We start from the raw sequence: 14148 nt of genomic DNA, 5'->3' as shown, positions 1-14148 counted from the left end.
GTTCTTTAAGTGGGAGCCAGTGCAGTTTCTCTCTTAGGGATGTTGCACTTTCATATTTAGTTTCATATTTCCAAATATGAGTCTGGCGGCAGTATTCTGGGCTGTTTGGAGTTTTTTTTATAGTCTGTTCTTTGCAGCCCGCATATAGTGCGTTGCAGTAATCCAGATGGCTTATTACCATTGATTGTACCAGGGTGCGGAAGACGTATCTCTGGAAGAATGGTTTTACTCTTTTGAGTTTCCACATGGTGTGGAACATCTTTTTCGTCGTGTTCTTCACGTAGGTATCAAGAGTGAGGTTTCGATCAATAGCAACTCCGAGAATTTTCAGGTTTTGTGAGACTGGAAGAGAGCAGTATGGTGTGATTATGGTGGAGAACTTTCTTGTGTTATGTTGTGAGGTGAGTACAAGACATTGTGTTTTTTCTGTGTTAAGTTTTAGTTGGAATGCATCCGCCCAGGTGTGCATGATTTGGAGGCTTTGGTTGATCTCGTTGGTGATTTCATTTAGATCATGTTTGAACGAGATGTAGATAGTGACATCGTCTGCATATATGTAAGGATTGAGGTTTTAATTGGCTAGAAGTTTGGCTAATGGTATCATCATTAGGTTTAATAAGGTTGGTGAGAGGGAGGATCCTTGGGGTACTCCACATTCGGGTGTCCTTGGGAGTGATCTGTCCGCATTCGTTGTTACTTGGTATGATATTGTGGTCAGGAATCCTTTGAACCTTTTGAGAACTGTGCCTCCTACTCCGAAGTATTCTAGTATATGTAATATTATTTCATGATTAACCATGTCGAAGGCACTGGACATGTCGAATTGTAGGACGAGTATGTTGTTACCAGTTGCGATTGCTTGTTTGAATGAATTCATTGCGGCTACTAGAACAGTTTCTGTGCTGTGGTTTGTCCGAAATCCTGATTGAGGTTCGTGCAGGATTGAGTGTTTATTTAGGTATTCAGTGAGTTGTTTCGTCACTATGCCTTCCATGAGTTTGGTTATGAGTGGGATCGATGCTACTGGGCGGTAGTTGGTTAAGTCCATTGTGTTCTTCTTAGCATCTTTCGGTAGCGGAGTTAGTAGGATGTTTCCTTTATCCGTGGGGAAGAGCCCATTTTGAAGCCTGTGGTTTACGTGGTTCGTGAGGTCTGTTTTGAATTGTTTGGGTGTGGATCTTATTAGACTATTAGGGCATTCACGAAAGAAAGTGTTTATAAACAGTTTAAGAAACTGAAAGTGGACAAATTTATGGGGCCGGATAGGATACATCCCAGGATATTGAGAGAGTTCAGTGAAGTCCTGGCGGGACCTCTTAAGGATTTATTTAATAGATCTTTAGAGAGACAGGAGCAGTTCCTTGGGACTGGAGATGAGCTGATGTGGTTCCTCTTCACAAAAGCGGAGACAGGGAAAAAGTGGGAAACTACAGGTTGGTAAGCTTCAAGTCAGTGGTAGGAAAAAATAATGGAGTCACTGTTGAAGGAAAGGATACTTAACTTCCTGGAAGCCAACAGGTTATAGGATCCGAGAGCATGGCTTCACCAAAGGAAAATCCTGCCAAACAAATCTTATTGACTTCTTTGACTGGGTGGCCAAAGAATTGGATGAAGGATGCGCTCTAGATGTAATCTACTTGGATTTCAGCAAAGCCGCTGATATGGTCCCTCACAGAAGACTCATGAATAAGCTGAGAGAGCTGAACTTAGGATCCAAAGTAGTGAACTGGATTGGAAACTTGTTGACCGACAGGCAGCAGAGGGTGGTGGTAAATGGAATCTGCTCCAATGAAAAGAAGGTGAGTAGTAGAGTGTCTCAGGGGTTGGTGCTGGGGCCAATTCCGTTTAATATATTTTTGAGCAACATTACTGAAGGATTTGAAGAAAAAGTTTGACTTTTTGTGGATAACACGAAGATAGCCAATAGAGTGGATGGAGTAGAAACCATGAGAAATGATTTCCAAACATTAGAAGAAAGGTCAAGGGTTTGGCAGTTAAAATTTAATTTGAAAATCCAACTAATCTTTAACACACATGGTAATGCTCTGAGTGAGTAGATATCTATTCACACACTCTAATTATATAACAAGATATCTTGTGTGAACTGTAGTTAAAATTTAATGCCAAGAAGTGCAGAGTGATGCACTTGAGGCGCAGAAATCCAAAACAGATACCAGATAGGAGGGAAGAGATTGGTAAGCTTGGCTCAGGAGAGGGACCTTGGAATGATGGTTGTGAAACAGTGCGAGAAGGCGGTGGCCATCGCCAGAAGGATGCCAGCCTACAGAGAGAGGGGTGTTGATGCCCCTCTACAAATCATTCGTGAGGCCCCACTTGGATTATTTTGTTCAGTTTTGGAGGCCATATCTTACTAAGGATATAAAAAGATTTGAAGTGGTTCAAAGAAAAATGATGAAAATGGTATGGAAAATGCTTTGCAAGACATACGAGGAGAGACATACTGACCTGAACATGTATACCCTGGTGAAAAGGAGACATTCAAATATTTGAAAGGTATTAATCCGCAAACAAACTTTTTCCAGAAACTGCAAAGCACTAGAACTAGAGGACATGAATTGAGGTTGAAAGGGGGCAGACTCAGGAATAACGTCCGGAAATATTTTTTAATGGAGAGGGTGGTACATACCTAGAATGCCCTCCCGTGGGAGGTGATGGAGATAAGAACTGCAATGGAATTCAAGAACGCGTGGATAAACACAAAGGAATCCTGTTTAGAAGGAATGGATCCAAAGAAGCTTAGCGGAGATTAGGAAGCAACACCAGTAATTGGGAAGCAAAGCTAGTACTGGGCAAACGTTTACGGGCTGTGCTCTGATCATGGCTGGACAAATTCTGTTTCAGTAGTTGGAGAACAAGGACAGTGCTGGGCACAGTTCTATGGTCTATGCCCTGAAAATGGCAAGGACAAATCAAGACCAGGTATACATATGCAGTATCACATACCATATAGATGGAGTTTATCTTGTTGGGCAGACTGGATGGACCATACAGGTAGTAGTAGTATTTATCTGCTGTCATTGACTATGTTACTATAGAGCACTGTGCCATGTTCCACGCACTGATTGTATGGTTACCTATGGGGTAAAACGGGGGAGCATGGGGGGGAAGAGGGATGCTGGGGATGAATTGTGTCTTCAATTTGTTGCCTGATCTATTGTTTGCATGTTTATATACTCTTATAAAAATGATTTAAACAAAACATGGCATCTAGGCAGGGAAAGCACATGATCGATGTATATATTCTTTGATGGATTTCTTTGTATTTTGGAAGGTATTTTATATTTGTTATATATGTTAACTTGTTATCTGCTTTAATCTTTATTTATTTATTTTAATTATTAATAAGTAAACAATTTATAATACCTCTCCATCGCTCCATGGTGTGGTTACACCTTGACTATTGCATGCAATTCTGATTGCTACATGTCAAAATAGATACAGTGGGATTAGAAAATGTACAGAAAAGGGTGACCAAAATGATAAAAGGGAGGAAACAATATCCTAAGAGGAAAGACTAAAGAGGTTAGGGTCCTTTCGCTGGGCTGCTTTGCATTTAGCGTACGCTAAATCTATTAGTAAAAGGAGCCCTGTGAATGCTCAAAGTATCTACACCCCAACTTCAGTCGCTTTGGGAAGTTCTTAACAGCCTTGTTGATTGGTCCCTGAGGCAGGCTGCCCAAGATCATCTGCCGACACCCAGCCCATGATCAGTGGCGTAGCTAGCCAGGGGAGCGGCTGCTCCCCCAAACGGAGTTCTTCTGGCACCAGCGCCTATTTTTTTTCATTGTGCAGCACTGAAAATGTGCACCGGCGGAAGAATTGAGTGTTTATTCTGAATCACACAACAAGGGTCTATCTAGGAAAAGACAGCACTGTAAATATTGCAGTCGGTACTAGAACTCAATACATCTATTGAGAAAACTAAGCAAGCTGGATTAATACAGATTGATCCTACACAGGAATTCAGTGCTTAACAGAATACCTAGCCTCTTTCACACACAGACTCTCACCAAATACAGAATAAGCAATCATAACCTAAAAATGGAAACATGTAGACAAATTAATCTGAACCCCCAAGAAGCCAGAGTCTGCAACACCAGAAAAGTAGAAACAATGATATGTGCCCCCCTGTAATGTGCAAAACAAAGTTAGTAGCTGCAAATTTAAAAAACTGACATATTCCAATCACTTTATTAGACATTAACAAATACAAATAAAACAACAAAAACCCAGAAAATAAGGTGATATCTTTTTATCGGACTAAATAACATTTTTTTGCTTGTCTCCCCATCCAACTTCACTCTATTACTCTCACTCTTCTCCCCCATCCAGCATTACCCCATCTATCTCTCTTTTCACCCATCACCCTGGCTCTCTTTCCCCATCCAGCATCTCTCACTCTTCCTCCCCATCCAGCATTACCCCATCTTTCCTTTTGTCAGAATCCAGCATCACTCTCTCTCTCTCCTTGAATGATGCTCACATCCATGACACACTACATACATGACCCTCATGGACCTTTGATCTGATACAGTATATCAGTTCTTATATATTAAATGTAAACATGTTCTGCATCCACAAAAACCCTATCTCCCCCCGCCTCCCAATAATAGGTGCAGATTGTAATTAGCACATTTTCTCCATGGAAGTTATCATACAAAAAAAAGAATTCTGATTCTCACATTATCTCAGTAATAGCGAAATATATTTTTCCACTACCAGGCACATTGTGAAATAACACAAAACTTGAAAAAATCCTAACTCAACATACATATAGAAAATCTACCATAGAACAGTAGCACTGATTCCTATGATTTAAAGAACAAGAACCCTATGTAAGAACAGGCAGCACAACAATACACAGGACACTAGAATACCAATACACCTACCACTGGTACAACAGAACAAGTGGGACTGCTACAGAATTCTACACAGAAACTATTTGCCAACAGAATACTACACCTCGGTCACACACCAAATACAGAACAAGGGATCACAAATTAGAAATATAAAGACAAAAACTGAACTGGGAAACCGAAGAAGTCGAACTAGGTATGTACCATAACATAGGAAAAATAAAAACAGAAATGCGTTTCCTCTTGTACTGACATCCATGATGCACATTTCCCAAAGCTAACATTCCACCAAATAAATTCAGATAAAACACTTTTTTTCCTACCTTTGTTGCCTGGGTACTTTATTTTTCTAAGCATATTGTTTCCAGTTTCTTCTTTTCTGTTTTCCTGTTTGTCTTCTGCTCTCTTTCCAGTAAGTGCAGTCCATTTGTCCTTTCTCCACGTTACTCTTATAGTTTCCTATTCCCTCACTATATCTCTCTAATATATTTCCTCTCTCTTTCTGTTTTCTGTCTCTCCCCTCAAATTTCACCTTCTCGCTCTTCAGTCCTCCACCTATATTTCACTTGCCAGTACCTATCAACTTTCCATGTCCTCCTCTCCCCCCTACATCTCCTGTGCCACTCCATCCCTGGCCTCCTAATCCCTTCTCTTTCACCCACTCCTCATTAGTACAATTCATCCCTCTGTACTTAACTATCCTCTCACTCCTCTCCTTGAGATCCTCCATGGTCTCTCCCACATGATTCCACCATGACAAATATCTCCCCCTCCCTCTCCCTTCTTACACCCTTGTAGGCCAGTACCTCTCTTTCCCTCCCCTCTCCTCCACCACTATGGTCCAGCATTTCCCTGTCCCCTCTCCCTTCTTTTCCACCCCTATGGTCCAGAAATTCCCTTTCTCCTCCCCCCTTCCTCCTTATGGTCCAGCAACTCCCTATCCCTTCTTCCTTTCCCTCCACCCCTATGGTCCAGTAACTCCCTATCCCCTCTACACGTATGGTCAAACAACTTTCTGTCCTCTCTCTGCTCCTCCACTTTTATGGTCCAGCAATTCTCTGTTCTTTCTTTCTTTCTTTCTTTCTTTCTTTCTTTCTTTCTTTCTTTCTTTCTTTCTTTCTTTCTTTCTTTCTTTCTTTCTTTCTTTCTTTCCCTCCACCCCAATGCTGCAGCAACTCCATGTCCTCTCTTTCTTTTTCCTCCTTATGGTCCAGCAGCTCCTTGTCTCCCCCCCCCCCCCCCCTCTCCCTTCCCCACACCTCAAAGTGAAGCTTCAGTGTTCAGCAGGGCAGCAGCTCAAGAGCCTACTCAGGAAATCCAGTCTGGTGCCAAGAGAAGTGGCTACACATATCCCAGTGTCGTGCAGCTTTCCAGGTTGTGTAAGTGTCAAAACTGCACAGTAAAAATAAAAGCCTGCTAAGCATGGTTTAGCCCCTATACAACCCAGGAAGGAGCACCGCATCAAGGTTTGTGTACCTGCATCTCCTGTGAGTCCAGCATCTCTCCCCTTCTCTTACTTACGCTCTCCATCCCCCTATGACCTTCCATCTTCTTCTTCCTCTCTCCCTGGTCCCCTCACCCGTAGTCTCGTATCTCTTCTATCCCCCTACCCCTGAAGATCTAGCACCTCTCCCCTTCCCTCCCTCTTTCTCCCCCCCCCCCCCCCCCATGGGTTCAGCACATCTCCCTTCTCCCCAATGAGTCCAGGACCTTTCCCTGTTCTTCCCTGAGTCCCCCTGGAGTCCAGAACCTCTCCTTCTGCCCTCAGCCCCCCCCCCATGAGTTCAGCAGCTCTTCTTCTCATTCCCTCAGCCCCTCATGAGTCCAGTAACTCTTCCTCTCATTCCCTCAGCCTCTCCCTGAGTCCAGCAACTTTCTCTTTATCCCTCAGCCCCCCCCCCCCCCCCCCGTGACTCCAGCACCACTTTCTCTTTATCTCTCAGGTGTCTCCTGAATCCAGCACCACACTCACTTTTTTCCTAGCCCTCCCTTGAGACCAGCACTACTCCTTTATCCCTCAACCTCATCCTGAATCCAGTACCTTCTTCTTCCCTCAACCCCCCTTCCCACCTTCCCAAGTCCAGCACCTCTTTGTGTATTTGTGTATCTAAAATGTAACCGTCTACAAAACATGAAGTGAAGATGTGATTCTATGAGCCCCAATGAAAGGAGAGTTTAATTTTACTTCCATTTAATTTCAATATATTCCATCAACTTTATAACACCTGGCTTCCCAAGGCTGATTACAACAGTTAAGATGAACCCCTCAAGAAACAGGATATCCTCACAGAAATTTAATCTGTAGTGTATAGAACAGTGTAGAAAAAGGATAAAAAATACAGAGTTTTTAACTGCTGTTTCTACCAGCTACACTAATTTTTTTAAGCTATTGTAATGATACTCAATTTTTATTTCATATAATGGGCTAGATAGGCTCACTCACCCTGTCTTCTGTTTGTATCCAATTTCCTTGGCTGATACCATCTTCTGTTCTCAATCTAACCTTTTCCTCCCCTTCCAAATCCCTCAAACCTGCTTTTCTTTAGCAGCCCCTGCAGCGATAAGCTGTCTGAGCCGGTGCCGAATGCTTCCCTCTGCTACGTCCCACCCTTGCGTACACAGCAAGTTGTGTCAGGGGGCGGAGCAGAAGGAAGCATCAGATGCCGGGCTCACTCAGGCAGCCTGTGATCCCTGCAGGAAACAGCAGCAGGGAGGGACTGCTAGAGAAAGCAGGTTTGAGGAACCGAGGGGGATGGGGAAGAGAAAGCGAAAGCGCCGGTGTTAATCTGCTAGGCTGGGGGGGGGGGAGTTTTGAGGAAGAAGAGGTTTGGGGCGGTTGTTTTGGTACAATATGGGAAAGGGGAGAGAGAGAGAAAGGGGAGGAGAAGTGTTAGTCTGACTGCAGCAAAGTTTAAAATAAAATCCATGCTGTTGTGTGGTGGCTCAGCAGCAGGCGAGGTAGGCGCCATTTTGGTTTGTAATCTGATTAGGGGAGCGGCCGTTCCCCTTGCGCCCACCTAGCTACACCACTGGGTAGTGGGTTTTGGGGGGCCCAGCACACAAGGTAAGGGAGCTATGTAACCGGGAGCTTTTTCTGAAGTCCACTGCAGTGCCCCCTAGGGTGCCCGGTTGGTGTCCTGGCACGTCAGGGGGACCAGTGCACTACGAATGCTGGCTCCTCCCATGACCAAAGGGCTTGCATTTGGTCATCCCTGAGATGGGCTTACTTAGTTTCCATTATCGCCGAAAATCAGAAGCGACCAAGTTTAAGGACGACCATCTCTAGGGATGACCTAAATGTCAAGATTTGGGCATCCCCACCAGTATTATCGAAACGAAAGATGGACACCCATCTTGTTTCGATAATACGGGTTTCCCCGCCCCTTCGCCGGGACGTCCTGTGAGGACGTCCTCAGGAAAACTTGGCCGCCCCTTTCGATTATGCCCCTCCACGTGGTCATGCTAAAAAGTCTGTAGCTTCACTGTGTTTAAAGATAATCTCATTCCACTCAGCACATAAATGTAAATAGTAACAGCAAATCAAGCTGTAAAATTTCACACTGAAATTCCAAGTGGTTGTTGAAAAAGCAGCAACAAATTCTACAGAGTTACTATTTTTTGCCTCACCCTGTAGATATAAAAGGGAAAGTCTGAAGAACTCTCAAGTGGAAGATTTTTATTTATTTATTATTAGGGGAAAGGGAATTGGGACTTAATATACCACCTTTCTGTGGTTTTTGCAACTACATTCAAAGTGGTTTACATATTCAGGTACTTATTTTTGTACCAGGGGCAATGGAGGGTTAAGTGACTTGCCCAGAGTCACAAGGAGCTGCAGTGGGAAACAAACCCAGTTCCCCAGGATCAAAGTCCACTGCACTAACCACTAGGCTACTCCTCCACTAAGATTTATTTACTGCCTTTTTGGAGGAATTCACTCATATATTTTATCACTTCATATACAATTTTGTTTATACTATTAGAAATATCAGGTTTATTTTCTTTTTCCTAACTTCATGACTCAGTTGTGTACAGAGGATAACAGAGAGGGGGTCTGGACAATATACCCATATTTAATAAGTGGGCCACTGATTTTCACAGCCTCTGTACCCAGTTAAATAAGGAAAATTATCTACCCTCAACTCAGTTAAAATTATGTATGCTCTTCCTAAATTCCAAGGTTGTATCCTGGGACATGTTCAGATTACAGAGGGTTATTTTCCCACAAAATGTACCTCCAAGAAACAGAGGGTGAGTGACTGAACATACAATCTACTTCAGCACTATTCAGAGAAGCACACATATACCAAAAAGTCATATGTGAAAAGAAGCCACTGTTTTGCACCAGAAAATACTTTCTTAAAATTTCCTGATTAAAAAAACTCAGAAAATGTTGGAGTGACTCTCACCTGCATTTACAGTCTGGAAGAGAAGACAAGTCAACAGAAGGATAACGCCAAGATGACAAAAGCGAGCTCTTCTCCAAGAAGTTACATGAAACTCCATCTCTAGGACCTCTGAAAATAATACAATCATATTACCAACAATACAGTGAAATTAAGCTACACTGATATCAAGAGAAGTTGAGGCCCAGGGACAGAATGTTTCAGCATGACATCTCCAATTGTGTGTGCATCTATTGGGGGGGTATCTCAATCGTGGAATAGAGCAGGGTTTACTGATATAGTGTTACAGAGAACGATTGGGAGAGCTGCTGCAATTGCCAGCCTTGATCTAGGCCTGTGCCTGAGATCACTCCACAGGTGCAGCAACACTTCTTCTGTAAGTCTGTAGAGAGGGGCCTTTCAGCAATTGTGCATTTGACAGACCTTGTGATGCCCTCTCCCTTGCATAGGTTTTTATAGTAACAGGAAGCTTGTGCCAGAAAAGGTGGGACATTTCAGGGCTTGTTAGTGCACAAGTGCTGGAAGAGTCCACGCTGGAAATTACTTAGAGAAGAAGCAATGTTCCAGCTGTGGGGCTAAATAAAGTACAGCAGTGGATGTAAGAGGGCACATAAGAGAAGGGAGGATCCAGGCAAGGGTAATGCAGAAGGGGAAGACATTTCTGGTGATTCCAGGAGGGACCATTCTCCCCCCCCCCCTCTCCACTTTTGCTTATAGATGCCCATAACTGAAATCCAACCATATATCTTCAGTACCAGAATGGTGTAGTCAAATGCTTTGCTCTGGGCATACCTGGTTTTATAAAATGAGGTTTTTGTTAGATTTGATGATGGAAATTTACTTTTGAAAAATTTTGTGAAAATGGTAACAGTCCTGCAGCACCACCATCTCCCTTCTACCCTATATTTAAAGGAAGGCGCCCTGTAGGGTTACAGGCAGTGGTGTGCTGGTAAATTTTTAACAACAGGCTCTCTCCCCCAGTATAGCCAGCCCTGCAATTCTTTTTTGTTGGAGGGGGTGCAGAGGTCCCAGTCTACCTCTGCGCCCCCCACCCCAAATTGCAAGGCTGGCTAAACCCAGGGAGAGAGCCTGGGAGGGGGCAATGCATTACTCTCTCCAGAAAAAAAAGAAAGATTTTAAATGCTCCCAGGTTCTAATCTGTTTAATGTGGGATAAAATGTCAAAAATAAGTAAATAGATACAAACTCTGAATGTTGAGCACCCGACTCTCATAATATGATGTCTCTTTTAGTGGACCTTTTACCAGGATAAAAAAAAATCTCTGCAAGTATAGAACACATGCTAGGGCAGTGATGGCGAACCTTTCAGAGACCGAGTGCCCAAACAGCAACCCAAAATCTAATTATTTATCACAAAGTGCCAACAGGGCAATTTAACCTGAATAACAGAACTTTAAAAGCATTTGGCATTGGTGAAAAGCTTAATCATTACAATGTTTGGAATTTACTTGTTAAATTACTGACTCGTAAAACCCTCTCTGTGCCTTTTAGCATGAGGCATTATGAAGTGGATTCTTTAGGTTACACCAGTTCATCCGCATTGTTCTTCAGCCACATCACTCTCTACCAATCAGCGGTTTTCATTATGATTCTTTCCTGCAGTTAGTCCCTGTGTCAATTTGCACTACTTATTCTTTAAAATATCCCATGATAGCCAGGGAACATAGGAAAGTGTGTGTGTTGAATCTCGGAGACCGGGTCTCCATGGCTTTCAAGTCCCACAAAGGTTACATTTGCTGAACAGCTGCCTGCCTCACTTGAAAGCTTCTCGCTGAAACAGTGGAGGAGAGGGAAAAATAGTTACCTCAGGTTTTTTACATCATCTGGCTCTGTTCTGGGCTGGCTTGCTTCCCTGTACCTCTCTGGCTCGCTTCTTCAATGTTCCGGGCTGCCGGCAGTGTCAGTGCAGTAAGCACACTGCCTTCGGTGGCTCCGGAAGCTCTCCCTCTGTTGCAGCATCCCGCCTATGCGGGACAGGAAACTGTAACAGAGGGAAAGCTTCCAGGCCGCCGAAGGCAGTGTGCTTACTGCACTGACACTGCCGGCAGCCCGGAACATTGAAGAAGCGAGCCAGACGACGTAAAAAACCTGAGGTAACTACTTTTCCCTCTCCTCTGCTGGGAAAGTGGCTGGGCGCGCGTGCCAACAGAGAGGGCTCTGCGTGCCCTCTCTGGCACGCATGCCATAGGTTCGCCATCACTGTGCTAGGGTGCCCTGTAACCAGCCCCTCCTCCAAATGACACACTAATTACGATTTATAACAAATTACTACTCTACCTATAAAAAGTTATACTTTCTCTAGTACATTCGTATGCTGCAGCAGCTGGCTGGTATGTTTGAAAATATAAATAAGATTAAATAAAAATGCTACCAACAATTAAACACAATGTGGTTGCAGTAGCTCTTCATTAGATTGTAAGCTCTTTGAGCAGGGACTGTCCTTCTATGTTAAATTGTACAGCGCTGCGTAACCCTAGTTGCGCTTTAGAAATGTCAAATAGTAGTAGTAGTTATCCAATCCGATCTGCTCCGGCTCCCTCCACCCTCCATCCCCCATCCCAGACTCACACTTTCTGTGGCTTTTCCGATTTCATCCTCTCTGGTGGCGCTGCAGGTCCCTCTCTCCTGATAATCTGCTCTCTCTGACAATAAAAGCAGATCAGGAGGGGACCCGCCAACAGAGACACCTTCCATCTGGCGTCTGTCTCCGCGCTGCAGCACAGCCAAGAGGACCCGGCCAGGCCATGTGAAAAAGCTGCGATCAGGGGGGCACAGAGACAACTACTGGCAACAAGTCGAGAAGGTGCGCAAGCGAGCACATACTCGGCCGCTGCGCGATCAGTTTTTTTAAAGCAGTGTTGGTATATGTCAGTAGGGAACAGGCTACTTCAGCCAATCCCAGGGGCCTTCCTTCAGCCTGTCCCACCCCGGAGGGCTGAAGAAAGGCCCCGGGATTTGCTGAAACAGCCTGTTCCCTGCCGATGTATACCAGCACTACTTTAAAAAAATTAAGTGCTCCGTGGCCGGCAGTACAAGAGGCAAGGAGGTGCGGGGGGGGGGGGGGGGGGGGACTGAGCGCAGAAAGGTATGGGGGGGGGGAAGTGGGGAAACAATATGCCTAGCCTAAGCCACAGACATAGGGGAGGGGGACACAGATGCCAGGCGGGTACACACACGTATCTTGTCGCTATGTTTCTGAAGGTTGTTTGGAGAGAAGACGATCTCTTCACCCTGCACACGGTCTCACATCTCACACTCAGTACACACTCCGTCACTAAGTGGCAAAACTGTCCTCACTCCCCTTCTGTAACTCTACTGAGAAGTTCGGGGGAGGGTAGTGAGGTTTACCAGAACAATTGGAGGTGTTCGGGGAGTTTATTTTACCTTGTGTTCAGTCTTCTAAGAATAGTCTCTCTGCAGTCTCAGGAAGTCCAAATCTCACAAGATATGTTGAATCTCGGACTCCTCTCCTTCATAATGAAGAAGTTCTGAAATGTAAAACAGGAAACACGTTAGTAAACATTTAGATGGACAAATTAACAAAACATTATGAATACAAGGATGTCGGACACTGTTTTTCCTAAGTTTTACAGCATAAACATAATTTTTTTCACTTTAAACCTGCTTCTCTTCCTTCTCTGTCTGAAAGTGAAAGTAAATGTTTGTGGTTTGTACTTTAACCTTGCTGTAACTTATGCATGTATAATTAGGCCAACTGAGGCAGAGGCCTCAGGTAGCAGCTTTCAAGGAGTGGCAAAGCAAAATAGAATTTGAATCAACCACAGCAGAAGAGCCTGCTCTCAGGCCGGCCTGCTGCCCTGTAGGTACTTATCCCCCAACTGACTCAGAGTATGCCCTTCCAGTCAGTCATCTCTCCTTCCACCTCCCCGACCCAGTGTGGCATCTTTGCTCCCCAATCTACCTTCTCTTGCTGCCCTGCTGTCTAAAGATTGCTGCGTCCTGACTCCCACCCTCTCCAATGTAACTTCCTGTTTCCTTAGATGCAAGATGCAGAGTGAAGACTCCAGGGCTAGCAGTAGGCAGCAACTGAATTGCTGCCGCCATCCCAAGACATCAACTGATGGTAGACTAGAGAGGAGAGAGAGGGAAGGAGAGATGCCGGACCACGGGCAGAGAGAGAGGGGAGAGAGAGAGAGAGATTCTGGTCAACAGGAGGGACAGATATGTTAGATTTGGGAGGGGGAGAGATGCTGGATAATAGGAGGCAGGGAGGGAGGGAGTGATATTGTACTTGTAGACATAGGAGCCACCTTTTCAAAATGATTGGGGGTGCTAAAAAGTTTTTTTTTACAGGTGGTTCATTCCCCCCCCCCGCCCCCATACCTTAACATACTGTCTGCTGCAGTCTTCACCTGGGCAGTGGCAGTGCCACTCAAAAGCTGCCTGCAACCTGCACTAGGACTTCTTCCCTGAATAGTCCCGCTCCTCAGTCCCCCTGTACTGTGCAAATATAAGGAGATGCAAATTTCAAAAACTGACATATTTCAATCACTATACTATAGGTTAACAAATAAAACAAAAAATGGAAAATATGATAATATCATTTTATTGGACTAAATACATTTTTCAATTAGCTTTCAGAGGCCAAAACCTCTTTCCTGAGGTCAGGATAGTATACTGCTGTTCTGTTCTGACACGAGAAAGGAGGGTTTGGTCTCCAAACATTAGTCAAAAATGTATTAAAATTAGTCCAATAAAGATATCACCTTACTTCCATTTTCTGTATTTATTAACACAGCTACCACACTACTTTATCCTAAACTAAAAATACAATTAATTTTTTCCTACCTTTGTGGTCTGGCCGTTTACTGTTTCTAATTGTGT

General features: G+C 44.2%; 1 long non-coding RNA gene across 3 annotated transcripts in view; it reads right to left on the bottom strand.

Moving 5' to 3' along the window:
• LOC115464980 overlaps window positions 1–12962 on the bottom strand; it is a 31826-nt gene extending 18864 nt beyond the window's left edge. Inside the window, exons 1-3 of one of the 3 annotated variants that reach the window (XR_003941300.1) lie at window positions 12925–12962; window positions 12688–12791; window positions 9287–9394 (exon numbers count right to left, since the gene is read on the bottom strand). This is a non-coding gene — a long non-coding RNA (uncharacterized LOC115464980). Of the gene's footprint in view, window positions 1–9286; window positions 9395–12687; window positions 12792–12873 lie in introns of all 3 variants that reach the window. The other 2 variants (XR_003941301.1, XR_003941302.1) reach the window with 2 other exon arrangements.
• Between the last annotated feature and the right edge of the window lie 1186 nt (window positions 12963–14148).

The sequence above is a fragment of the Microcaecilia unicolor genome, chromosome 3 (assembly GCF_901765095.1).
Source record: "Microcaecilia unicolor chromosome 3, aMicUni1.1, whole genome shotgun sequence".
In the NCBI taxonomy this organism is placed as follows: Eukaryota; Metazoa; Chordata; class Amphibia; order Gymnophiona; family Siphonopidae; genus Microcaecilia; species Microcaecilia unicolor.
This window is presented reverse-complemented; position numbering and strand designations above follow the sequence as displayed.